We start from the raw sequence: 12,365 nt of genomic DNA on the forward strand, positions 1-12,365 counted from the left end.
ACCTCTGCCTGCAAGCTGCCGCCTCCCAGCCTCACAAAGTCAGCTCCCTGATGCATGCTCTGATGAGATGCTGCTGCCTTCCCCTGCTGCGCACTCATCCTGCACCCCAGTGTGCCCCATTCTCCACACGGCTCCACAGGATGTGTGTAGGGGTAGAAATGTCATGAGGGTGGCGATAGGAAAAGTTCAATGGCTTGTTGAACAAAAGCTGCAGAAAGAGGCATGTAGGGGAGTAAATAAGATTTCACAATGGGGAAAAAGAATTTCTGAATTTGGAAGAAAACACCAATGGAGTTAAAACACATTCATTTTGAAACTCTTTTGCCTGCTTCTTGACTTAAATTTCAACTCTGGTAGTTTTAAAAAATAAAAAGTTTAAAAGGTGGCAGTACTGTGCAGTGTCTTTTGGGTTTAGGAAGAGGAAATACAGCTTTTTCCCAGTATTGAGCACACACCTGGGAAGAGACTGAGTCTTCCAAGCTGAATCTTCTCTCTATTATTATTATTATTATTATTATTATTATTATTATTATTATTATTATTATTATTATTATTATTATTAATGAATGAATGACTCTGCCATTATCTTCCAGCAGCTGTTGAGGAACAACCTGCAATGACTCATGATGCTCTCAGACGTCCCTGGTGAGGAGTGGGATCTGTGGCCAGGAGCAGAGGGATGATTTGCCACCACCCTGCCTGGCTGTTGTGCTCTTCCCTGTCTCGCCGGAGGTGGAGTGTGGGAAGGGGAGACGTCTGGGGTGGGGGAAATACAACTATTTTACCTCTCCTCTGCCCGTAAGTCAGCAGAAGTGCTAAGTGCTTCCAAGAAGAGTCCACTTAAATCAATAAGGTTACAAAATCAGAAGTAATGCAAAGCAACAGAGTACCCCAGACTACTCCCCTCCCTGACTTGCAGGAACACAGGTTTTGCCCAGTGTACATGCTGGGCCAGATTCTTCTCTCAATTTAACTCATTGTCATCCAGCTATTCTCCAGACCATATGTGTTTTTTGTTTTGTTTTCCTGTTATCTCTGTAGTCTCCTGAACAATGCTGCACTTTTCTGTGGTTTCTCTTTGCACATCAGGTCTGGGGTGCTTGTCTTTGGGGCAGGAAAGAGCTGGCATGAGCCTGCTGGGGACAGCCTGCTGCATCTGGTCCAGGGGCTGCAGACCTGCCTGAAAAACAGAAAAACAGTGGAGAAGTAACAGCAGCCTTGCAATTAGCTGTTGATTTCCATTATAAAGGAGCACCACCAAGTATACAAGTACTTCAGTGATGTAACTCAGCCCTTTACCCACAGGCAGGATTTGGCCCTCTGTCTGCTGGCACAGGATGTGGAGGGAAGCCACGGAAGAAGGATCTTTCAGGGTGAGTGCATTAACTTGATGTTTTGGGACATAATTCTCAGAGTTAAGCTGCATGAATAGAAATTTTACACTGAAATCTATGATTTCCTCTAAATTCTCTTCTTTTGTGCCTCCTGCATGTGAGCTTTTGTTAGTCAATTGCTACACAGCATTTTACAGCATGTCTTTTGTTCAGTGGTCCTTTCAGCTGTCACACTCTGATCACGTTCAGCTTGGATGTATAGAGCACTTATTGTTTGCTTTGGGAGATTTTTTTAATGAACGTTTCATTTAATATTCAGCCCTCCTTGCCATTTGTCAGCAAGATCAACATCCTGTTGAATTTCACTCAGAGCTACCTCAGCGCTCCAGCAATGGGGCCACATCTCTGTTCATCGATAGCTGCAACCAGCCACAAGACCGTCTGTGTCAGCCCCACGTATGAGGGAAGAGAACAAAGACCTACACACAGGCATTAATGGGGGTTATCTTCTTTTCCTTTTTCTTCTATTCTCAGGCACTGACCCATTTCCCCCCATATCTCCTCTCTGGTAAATGTCTAGAGCTCCATCTAAGGGTGTCCTGCCAAGGGGAAAAGAGAATTATCATTGCTTTCTTTCCTTGTTTATGCTGCATGGTGCAGGCCTGAAAAGTTTTTCCCTCTTTATACAATAATATTATCTTGATTTCTTTTTATAATAACTCCAGGGCTTGTCCTGATAGATTTGCTGGATAACTGTAATAGTACAGATATATACGAAAACTACATTGCTGAGAGGAGTAATGATTTTTCATTAAAACTATTAATGTCCTTCAGGGATTTCTTTTCTGCTTCATTGAAATTCCTAAAAATATGTAGAAGAATATATATTCTTGGTAAACGCTTGGATAATTCTTCCACCTTAGCTAAGAGCTGGGAATACCCTGAGACCTCCTGTAAGTTGTTCAGCAAAAATAGAGAAAGGCAAACTTGACATTTTAGACATACATATTTCTTCTTTTAGAGCTATAAGAAAAAGCAGTCCCAATCCTCTAATGCATTGTTTTCATACAGAAGTATAAACACAAACAAGAGCACAAGCCAATTTCATTTGTTTTCCTTGGTAGGTCACAGCTAACAGAGCAGTTTTTGAAATCCCAGCAACTGCTACTAATCCTGACCTGATTTGCCGTCTCTTTAAAGCACACAAATAAAGCCAGGTTGATAAAGCTCAGTTCAGAGACTGTTTTTCCTTCATTTATCTCAACTGGGACTGCTGCAAAAGCAGGAAAACGTCACCAGACATAGAACTGAAGCTTTAAAAAGCCCTGGGAAAAGGCTTCCCTTTTGCTACAAATGCTGCAAAATTGCCATAATTCTCCCATGCTATAATAGGGCTCCAGACCCACTTCTTGTCAGTCATCCTGGCAGGATCAATAACTCCAGGAGAGGAGGTCAGGATGGGCAAATAAATTGCCATTGAGTACAATAGTAAACAGACTGGCTATAAGCTCCCCACATATACATATACATATTCCATTTCCTGCAGAGTTTGTCATTTAAACTCAAGGCAAACTGCATTCAGATGGGAGGTTGGGAATAGTGGGGAAGGAGGAAGGAGGATCACAGGTCAGAACAGCAATCAATTTAACAGCAGGTGTTTGTGTCGATGTGTTTCAGGATTTTGTTCCATATCTATCCATAATTTTGGGATACTGATGTTTTATTACTCTTCCCAGTTCTTGTCTCTAACCACACAGGTTTTGGTTCTGTTTTTTTTTGAGTCTGAATGACTCTTACTAAAATGTTGATATCCTGTGATGTGTTCTCTCTGCTGTTCCTCCTGTAATTCACCCTGAGTCCCTCCTCAGGACTGAGTGTTGCCAGATTTGTGATCAGCTCCCCCCTGCGCATCAGCCCTTCACCAGAGGCTTTCCGCTTGAACTAGAGAAAAGAGATTTCCACCCAAAAGACCAGAGGCTTATCCTCATCACAGAGCTTTTACTATTGTGTAATACATCTAATATGTCTTCTTTATCCATAAGATAAAAGCATTAATATCTCCATCTGTCAAAGATTATATGCAAACATTCATTCCTCTCAGGATGCGATCCCCATTCCCTTACGTATAAACACTGCTACCACTTCTGCCCTAATTCCTGATACAGGGCAACAGTCTCGAAGAGCATTTCAGAAGATATTCATGCTCTACTGATTCATTCTTGTTAAATGTAAATACATACAAAAACATATATGCCTGGTCAGGGGCTTCCACAAGTCGTCAAATACTCAGTGTCCAAGTAATAAAAGGGCAGCTGATTTTAAGAAATCACAATAATTCCCAACTCTGGGGCTGTTTTGCAGCGGACAGATTAAAAGCCTCCAGCTGTATGCTATTTTCCCTGTACATTTTGTATTTTCTCAGTTTGAAACCTTGTTTGGTGCATTTTCTGTGATGGTTGTCATTGGTCTATTAATTCCAGCAGCTCCAGGGTAAATTCTGCTTGCATTTTCCTGTAGCTACACAGCATTTGATTTGTCCCCATCTACATAATCCATCTGTGCCCTGACCTGGGAATTGTGTGCAGCCCTAAGTGCCAGGGAGTGTGGGCTCAGAGCGTCTCTATGAATTACAAGAAAGTGGATCTTGCATGATTTCTGGCTTTCTTTTTCTTAGCATCTGATTAAATTAATGTGATTCTGTGCATGAGTCACATAATGCGTCTGTTTGACGTACAGCTTCTCAGTCATGATGCCTGTTTCTGTGAGGCAATGGGTATCTGTAAATGGGGTTATGGTTGCTCATCACATCTTGGGATCTGAAGCAGTACCACGGTCCCTAAGGGTGTCCTAAATCATGCACAGTGCCCCTTTGCTCCTGAGCATGTTGTGGATTTGACCCATGGGTGCTGGTCCACCTGGTTTCTACACCCTGAGGACTTCAGCAAGGGTTAAACAAGCTCAGCCTGCAGAAGTCTTGGGTGTGCACAGAAGACAAACTGTAAGACCATAAGCTGAATGACAGTGGTTTGGGATGGGAGATGACCATGTCTGGCATCAGGATTCTCTTGAGAGTGTCCAGTGTAGGCGCTGCAGGTGGTCCAGAAGGAATTGAGCTCTTATACCCTGAAGCAACTCTCCTGGGTCCATCCCTGTCGCCTGGCCATGGCAGTACTGGTGGTCTCCAGCAGAGCTCTGTCTCACAGGCATGACTCCCCACTCAGATTCTCCCATGGCCATGGTTTATTGCATATTTCCCCTATATAATCTAGATTTACTTACAGTCTGCAAAGGTCTGTGGTATCTCGTCCAGGTGGGCTATGGAAGCCGACCTACCCCATCCCCATCACAGCAACATCTGGCTCTGGCCTACTTCTCCCTGTGTTCTTCAGAGCCTGGTGCTGGTTTATTTTTATTTTTATTTTTATTTTTATTTTTATTTTTATTTTTATTTTTATTTTTATTTTTATTTTTATTTTTATTTTTATTTTTATTTTTATTTTTATTTCTATTTCTATTTCTATTTCTATTTCTATTTTTAATTGACTTTTTTCATTCTGGTGGGGGTGGCTGTAGGAGGACACAAGGCCAACAACAGGTAGGAAACCAGAGCATCCAGAGTGTTGGATCTTAGGGAAAGATGCACCGAGATGCCTGGTACAATTACATCTGTTGGATGAGCTTAAAGCTGTCCCTGCTAATATGCAGCCCACTGAGATATTCTGTAAAAAACAATCCAGATGAAGAGGAAGGATGTGCTCACTTATAAATTGAACAAAACTATTTTTCCTTCTCGTTACCTTTTTCATGGCAGTTGCTGCTCCTTTAAAACACTTGCAGCAAGGACAAAAATGCTTTTTTCTTTTTTTTTTTTTCTCCCCTCAAGAAGTGTTTGTCTCCTGTCTCCCTGTACTTGAGCCAGCAGGCATATCCTAGAGTCACACAGTCTTGTGTTTTGAGGAGGAGAGGAGGGCTCACAGACTGAGAGCTGGGTACCAGATGCATGCGAACAGCTCGCCTCCTTGCCCCCAGGCTTTCTCTCTCCACAAGTGTGCGTGATGCTGCCTCACTCAAAGATCTTTGAAATCTTTGCCTGGGAGTCACACTGACATTGTTCTCTTTTATTGAAATGATGGTTCTGTGCTGAAAATTCCCTTGCAACTCTCTCTCCTGCTAGGGCAGGCACTGCTGGTTGGTTCCCAACTTTGTGCAGTGTTGAGGTCTGTGCTAACCTTGTCTCTTCTCACTGACTGCTTCAGCATTGCAGGGAGATGGATGTGAGAGGGGGCTAAAAGAACCAGGGCAGGAAACAAACATGAGGAAATAATAGCTTGCAAATGAAGATGGCCTCTGAGGAAACCTGGAAACACGGGTGTGGATCTGTATGAACTAAGTTACAGCAGAAAAACATACCTGGCAATTAAGGAAAATGAAAAATAGGTGAAACTTCACAGTGGGGGTTCTTCCAATGCCCCATCCTCATGGGAGCTATCAGCCCTTGGAACCACCTGCCCTGGAGAATCCCCACTGCAACACAGCTCATAGTTTCCTAGGTACAAGTCCCAGCAAGGGATTTGATCTGTAATCTAGACTGCAGTGTGCAGGACTTTGTTTGTTTGTTTGTTTGTTTTGTTTTGTTTTCCCATAAAATTTGAGTTTTTCTTGGTGGCAGGGAAATAGGGCTTTGGCCCCTCCAGAACTTCCCTCCTGACGCTTGAGCCATACACGTGAGGCCATGTCATGTCCCTGTCCTTAGGATGTCACTGGAACATCAAGACCTCAGTCCTCTAATGGACTACTTACCTCTAAAGCAACACATCTGCTGGTGCATGGCCAGCTTTCTCCCTCCTGATGATGCCACAGACCAGCTTGCAGCACCCTGGCATTATCAGACCCCAAATCAGCCCAGATTTGGAGTCACTGACCTTTCTGGCCTGGGAGAGAGTTCACATGTGAGAGCAGGAGAGCTGGAGGTGGAAAGATCCTGTTTTGTGGGTCACAGAGTCACTGCAAGAGAGAAGACTGTCCTGTTTCCTGAGGTGACAAGGACAGGTGATCTCGAAAGGATGGGTTGGAACCAGAAGGTTAGATGAATTTGTAGTCCAGTGCTCTCTTCTGTGCCCTGTGTCAGTTCAGGGTACATCTGCACAGCCCTGTGACAGTCCCCAGTTCACACAGCTTATATATCCTTTTACTTCCAGGTTCACCTCCAGATTAATCCAACTGGTTCCCTCCAAGATGAAACCCGTCACCAAGGATTGAAGATCATCTTGTTCCCCTCATCCACCTCCCTTGGCAGAAGACCTGTCTCTGGACAATATCACCCTATGGTGGTGGCAACCCTAGCATGGGGCAGCACGCGGCATCAGGATCCTCTTTTCTTCCCCTCCATCCCCTCTTGGAGGACAGGACACCCCTTCCCTGTGGCTCCAGGACACGAGTCACCTCTGCTCTTCTCCAACCTTTCCTCAAAGGAGCACCAGACCACGTCTCCTCCCCATCCCCGCTGCAGTTCAGAGAAGCTGGGCACATTTTGGCACTTAGAATGGGAGGGAGCAGATCCTGAGACTGAGCAGGGCCAGAACATGGGAAGGAGAGGAGCCAGAAGGGGAGAACCAGGCTGCTGCGGATACAGTGACATTATCTGTCAGCTCACAATACTGCTGGTTTTAGGCATTTATACATTTAGGATTGTGACCTTCACCACAGTGGTGACATATTCCCCATCACTAAGGATAAAAGTATTGCTACAGCTTGAGCTCACTCCATTTGGAGGTATGATACCCTGTTTGCTTGTTTTTCTCATTTTCTTCTGCTAATGTCTTTGGGTCAGCCTGCCCACATTCAAGCTCCACTGCTAAACCACTCGCTTGCTGGTCTTCAGCACGCGACGTGCAACATGGCCAGTGCTTGTCTTTGTGCTTTGATTTTAGGAACTCCTCTTACCAGAGGGAAAACAGATGCTTCCCATCCAGACTAATCAGGGAAGAAGTTTTACCCAGGGGATGCATCTGTCCGAATGTAGTTTAAATGTTATCAAATTGGTCAAGTTAGAGGACCAGCAGAGCTCTGCTGCAAGGAACAAAACAAAGGGACTGACTACAGATATTAAAATCTGCGCTTGCATGTGATTCTGGAGACTGTGCAGTGCACTTCACTAGAAACTGAAATACCCTGAGGATAAAACAGCAGCTGGGATTAAAACAAAGCTGGCAGCACTCCAAAGTACCAGTAAATCACGTGGGATTATTACTTTCCAAGAGATTTTACTGGTGTGGAAAAAAAAGAAAGTAGAAACTGATTTCTGCTAAACAAAGGAGTTAAGAGGAATTTCCAGTAAAACTAAGCCCTCGTCCTGTAAAATCTCAGCCCAGTTCTTAAACCTAAAATTAACAATATTTGAAACTCTAAACCCACTATTTCCAAGCAGGATTGGGGTCTGCCAAGGGCTGTAGCAGTCCATAAGGGGTTATTTCTTCCATGCAGTTTGCAAGATGATATATGGAGGGTGTGGGATAATCAAATCTGCATGGATTTCTTATCTACAAAATTTCCTTTTCTTTTTATTCAGACAGTGAATCTTAACACAAAGAAGAGCAAGCATTTGGTACGTCAGAGAAGAAAGGCAGAAGAGGTGAGGAGGAAAGAACACATGGTAAAAAAAAAAAAAGGAAATAAAAGAGAGACATAAAAATGCACTGGCACAGAAGTGTCAGAACAGACCTAAAATAACCGGCTGATGGGTGTGACAAGCGATACAAAACTAGTGCTAGCTAGTTCTAGCAAGCACTAGCATCAGGTGCCCAGATGAAGCATCTCACTTTAACTACCTTCCCTGGGAGGCTCCAGTCTGGACCACTTGCTGGAAACCAGTTACAGCTCATAGCTGATGCCACGCGACAGCACATGCTTCCTTGTCTCATTGCTGAGAATGCAATAACTTTATTATTTTTATTTTTTAATAACTGGAATACATTCTTTTAAAAGTGAAAAACAAACCATCACCACTTATTTCCATCCACCTTTAAAGGCAAACATCATTAGTTCAGCTGCTCTACAGGTTTTTGGTCACAGCAATGCTTGAATGTGCCTTGGGCTTAGCTTTGCTGAGAAGCATAGATTAATCCCATGCTACTCTTTCTTCCACGGCTCTGGCACAAATTAATTCAAAGGAAATGTGTTAGCACAGCCTGCATCAAACCTTGCATTAATTGAGCTCACTGCAAGGCAAGTGTATATGTATATGAAGTGGCTGCAAGTTGAGCATCGCTGGAGGAGGGGAACATGAGTATTCTGGGGTGAGAGTTGGTCACAACCCAAATCTGGCAGTTTATAGCACATGCCATAGCCTGTGGCCCAGATTTTTTGCTGAATTCATCATCTGACAGTTTTCTTATAGACAAACTACCGGGAATCCAAATATCCAAGTAGGACACAGGAAATTGATACTGTAAGGGTCTCCATCTATTGTCACTGCATTGTGTAATTGCGAAGGGCATGTCCATGTAATGCCTGTTCATATGATGTTCACACCAACTGTACCTATCTCAAGTTTTTGTATCATCCCTTACCTTGGCATCTGAGCCATACACGGTCACTAGGAAACTCTCTAGTAGCCATGTGTAGTCAATCCATAGACCTTCCCCCTCCCTGTGGAGGGGATGCTTCTGTTTTGCTCCTCTTTTATTATTATTTTATTTTATTTTATTTTATTTTATTTTATTTTATTTTATTTTATTTTATTTTATTTTATTTTATTTTATTTTATTTTATTATTTTATTTTATTTTATTTTATTTTATTTTATTTTATTTTATTTTATTTTATTTTATTTTATTTTATTTTTGTTGTTGTTGTTTATTGAGCTGGTTTTACTGTGCAGTTGTGCTCCTGATGGAGAAAAAAAGCTTTTGGATGTCATTAATGACCAGTGACTGGAATCACACCGCTTCTTTTAGAAATGTGTTCCTAGCCCAACCCTTTGACCAGGTCAACTTAGATCATCATGATTAATAAAAAGAATTAAAGAATGAGAATATTAGACCCGCCCTGTCTTTGTACCTTCACGCTCCTATGTAGTGCATGTAACCAACAATGTTCAGAATGAAATTCAGGTACCATTTATCCCATCTGGTAGAGTGTTTAACTGTACTTCATACAGTCACAGTTCCCATCACAAAATATTCTGCAGGAGTCAGAGGCACATATGTGAAAGCCTACTCTGTTTTGTTACTGATGTAATGGCATTTACTGGAAAAAAAAAAAACATTAAGAAAAAAAATAGTCTGGGCTAATTTCATTCTTTCAAAAACTGCAATTTAACCTTGATGTCAGAAGATGGCAGCAGTAAAGCACAATTAGGACCTTTTATGTCCCCAAGTCTTTTCTTTCAAAACATATACTTGTTCCAGAAAGAGGCAGATTTTTCAAAAGGTGTCACTTTCAACAGTGGCATCGAGTATGACAGACATCCTTCCAGTAAACATGAATGCATGACTGCCTTTCATCTCAACGGAAAGCATGTATCAAGAGCTCAATATCTCATTACATGTAAGCACACAGAAAAATTACGTTGCACTTTTATTCTCAAGAAACAAGTGTTCTATCTCATCCATAAGAAAAGATAACATTTTATTTCTGCAAATGCCCGTGTATATCATTATGCAACATAGTGAACATCTACTGAATTTCAAGGACCATTTCTTTTAAATAAAAAAAAAAATCTATTCTTACTGCAAGCATTTCTTCCAGTAAAGACCCCATTTTAAAGCTCAGGAAAAGCAGAGAGATTCTGCAGTTGGAATATTCATCAGCTGAATGAATGTTCAACAGTTTCACACCACCTTGAAGGTCTTTGGCTGTGAGTCTGTCAGATTCCCCTATGGCTTAGCAGGCTGTCATCTATCAAAGGACACAGTGATGCCAGGAGACAAAGTCTGTTTGATTTAAGAAGTTATCTCAGAAAGAAAAGCCAAGAGACAAGGCATTGTCACTGAGTTTGTTTCCACCTTCTGCAATAATAACTCAATATGTTTACTAAACCATATTCTCGAGGTTTAACATCTGACATGACTACCAATATGTTTTCTGAGCTGTGGCATGACAAGTCCTGCCCTTCTTCGAGTTCTGACCTGACCAGTTGCCTTACTTTGTTGGGTCCTCACAAATGTCATTACATTTCAGTCTCACTTCAGGGAGATTGGAGGCAATTCTATCCACTCTTTTCCATCACTTTAAGGGGACAATCCTGGAAACACTCCAGTGTGATGCAAACCAGATGCTGGTTTTGACAGTCAGTGTCTGAGATTTAAAATCGGAGCGATGCCTATAGGTGACATTGTTTATCCCCTCAGCCATGTACCTCTTCACTTCGCTGGGGATGACTTGCCTCAGGGTGTCTCTTTCTGTAACCACTGCTGAAGAGCAAGGTGCTTTTTTCTAGCCAGAGCTTCTCGAGGGTTCTGCTTTTGCAGTGTGTGGTTGCAGTATGCTCTTGCAGTGTGCCCCTCCCTTGAGCCTGATGACCTTTGGACAGTCTCTTCTCCCTGGGCCAAGGCACAGGATTTTGTCTGACAGAATGCGTTTGTCTTTAGTTAGCAGGTTCAGGAGTCTGGGTCATTTCTGTTTTTCAGTGGATGTAAAGGTATTCAATACCTTTACAAATGTAATATAAAGCATATTTGTGTCTTTATTTTGTAAAAATACTCTTTTCTTCCAGCTTTGATCATGTCTGTGGCATCGAAATAGTTTGTGATATACAGGTAATAATTCCCACAAGTTATTTATGCAGCAAAACACAGTTCTGCTCCTCAGCTGCTACCATAGAGTGTTCCTTAATTTCTTCAATGGATCTGGTCAGACTGGCACCAGTTGAAGATCAAATCCCATGTGATTAACTGTGACAATAACCACAGCTAATATAGTCTTAACCTGTATACCTCTAGTAATCCATGTAGGATCTAAGTAATCTGTTCAAAATGATAACTCCTGAGGTGTCTGTCAGTTGTCGTAAAGGGAGAAAAACACCTGTGATTCTTCTGCCCTTCCCAGTCTCAGGACTATTATTGATCAGAGCTGCACCTTCTCACTGCACCTGGCTGTTTCAGGGGATGGTTATAAGCCATTGCTGTGCAGTTATTCATCCTACATAATACATATCTGTAACCCGATTCATCATAGAGTTACACCAGAGTTAGGACAATATGATTCTACTAATTTTACAGAGCCTACTACTTGCTTTAACAAGGCAACTGACCATGATGACACAAGCTCTGAACACTGCCAGCATGGGTTGTGTAGCCTACTGACCATGCAAGAGACAAAAAAAGGCAGTTCAAAAGCTGGTGCTACCCTAAGTACCTGAGAACCAACTGTATTTCCAGCTGCTTTTTAGAGGTGCTCAGAAAGAGCACTGTTTAATTAAGAAAAGGGTTGTAATCAAAAAGATGAGTAAGGTCAGAGATGTGGAGACTTTCACTCCATATTCTGGTATATAAAGCCTATGTGTTGTAATCCTCTAATACCAACTATCATAAAATAAAACCATTTAAATATAATGAGTGCATATTCTCCCTTAGAGTCAGGGAAAGGTGAGTTTATAAAAGCAGAGTAGACAGCACTACAAGTATCATTCAGTCACACATCTTCCTCAGATAAAGGATGATGCTACGTTAGCTCTGCAAGTGACTACAACAAGGGTTGAATGATCTTCCCTGTTTTGCTCTATTTAAGAACAAACTTCAAATCAGATTTTCTCAGTAGAGAGAGCTTTTATGTAATACTCGATTGTTATCAGTAATAACAAACGAACTAATGACTGCTTTATTCCACTCAGCCAAAAGGACCAGACAATAAACTAATCTCTCTCCTTTTCAATCTAATTTTGCCATGGGAATCATTGGTGCTACTTAGTAAAATCCCTACATAGAAGAAATACACATTGGTGAAAAAAAAAAAAAAGAAACAAAATCTTTCTACACTGATCTGATGCTATCTTGATAATGACTAAAAATCCATCCATGTACCAATTTTCATT

General features: G+C 41.9%; 1 long non-coding RNA gene across 1 annotated transcript; it reads left to right on the plus strand.

Annotated features, from left to right (window-relative positions):
• Positions 1 to 593: 593 nt before the first annotated feature.
• On the plus strand, positions 594 to 7,817 carry LOC110353268 (uncharacterized). Its single transcript, XR_011806745.1, has 3 exons — positions 594 to 732; positions 1,306 to 1,373; positions 6,533 to 7,817. It is a non-coding gene; the product is annotated as an uncharacterized lncRNA (long non-coding RNA).
• Positions 7,818 to 12,365: the final 4,548 nt, after the last annotated feature.

This window comes from Anas platyrhynchos, chromosome 1 (genome assembly GCF_047663525.1).
Source record: "Anas platyrhynchos isolate ZD024472 breed Pekin duck chromosome 1, IASCAAS_PekinDuck_T2T, whole genome shotgun sequence".
NCBI lineage: Eukaryota > Metazoa > Chordata > Aves > Anseriformes > Anatidae > Anas > Anas platyrhynchos.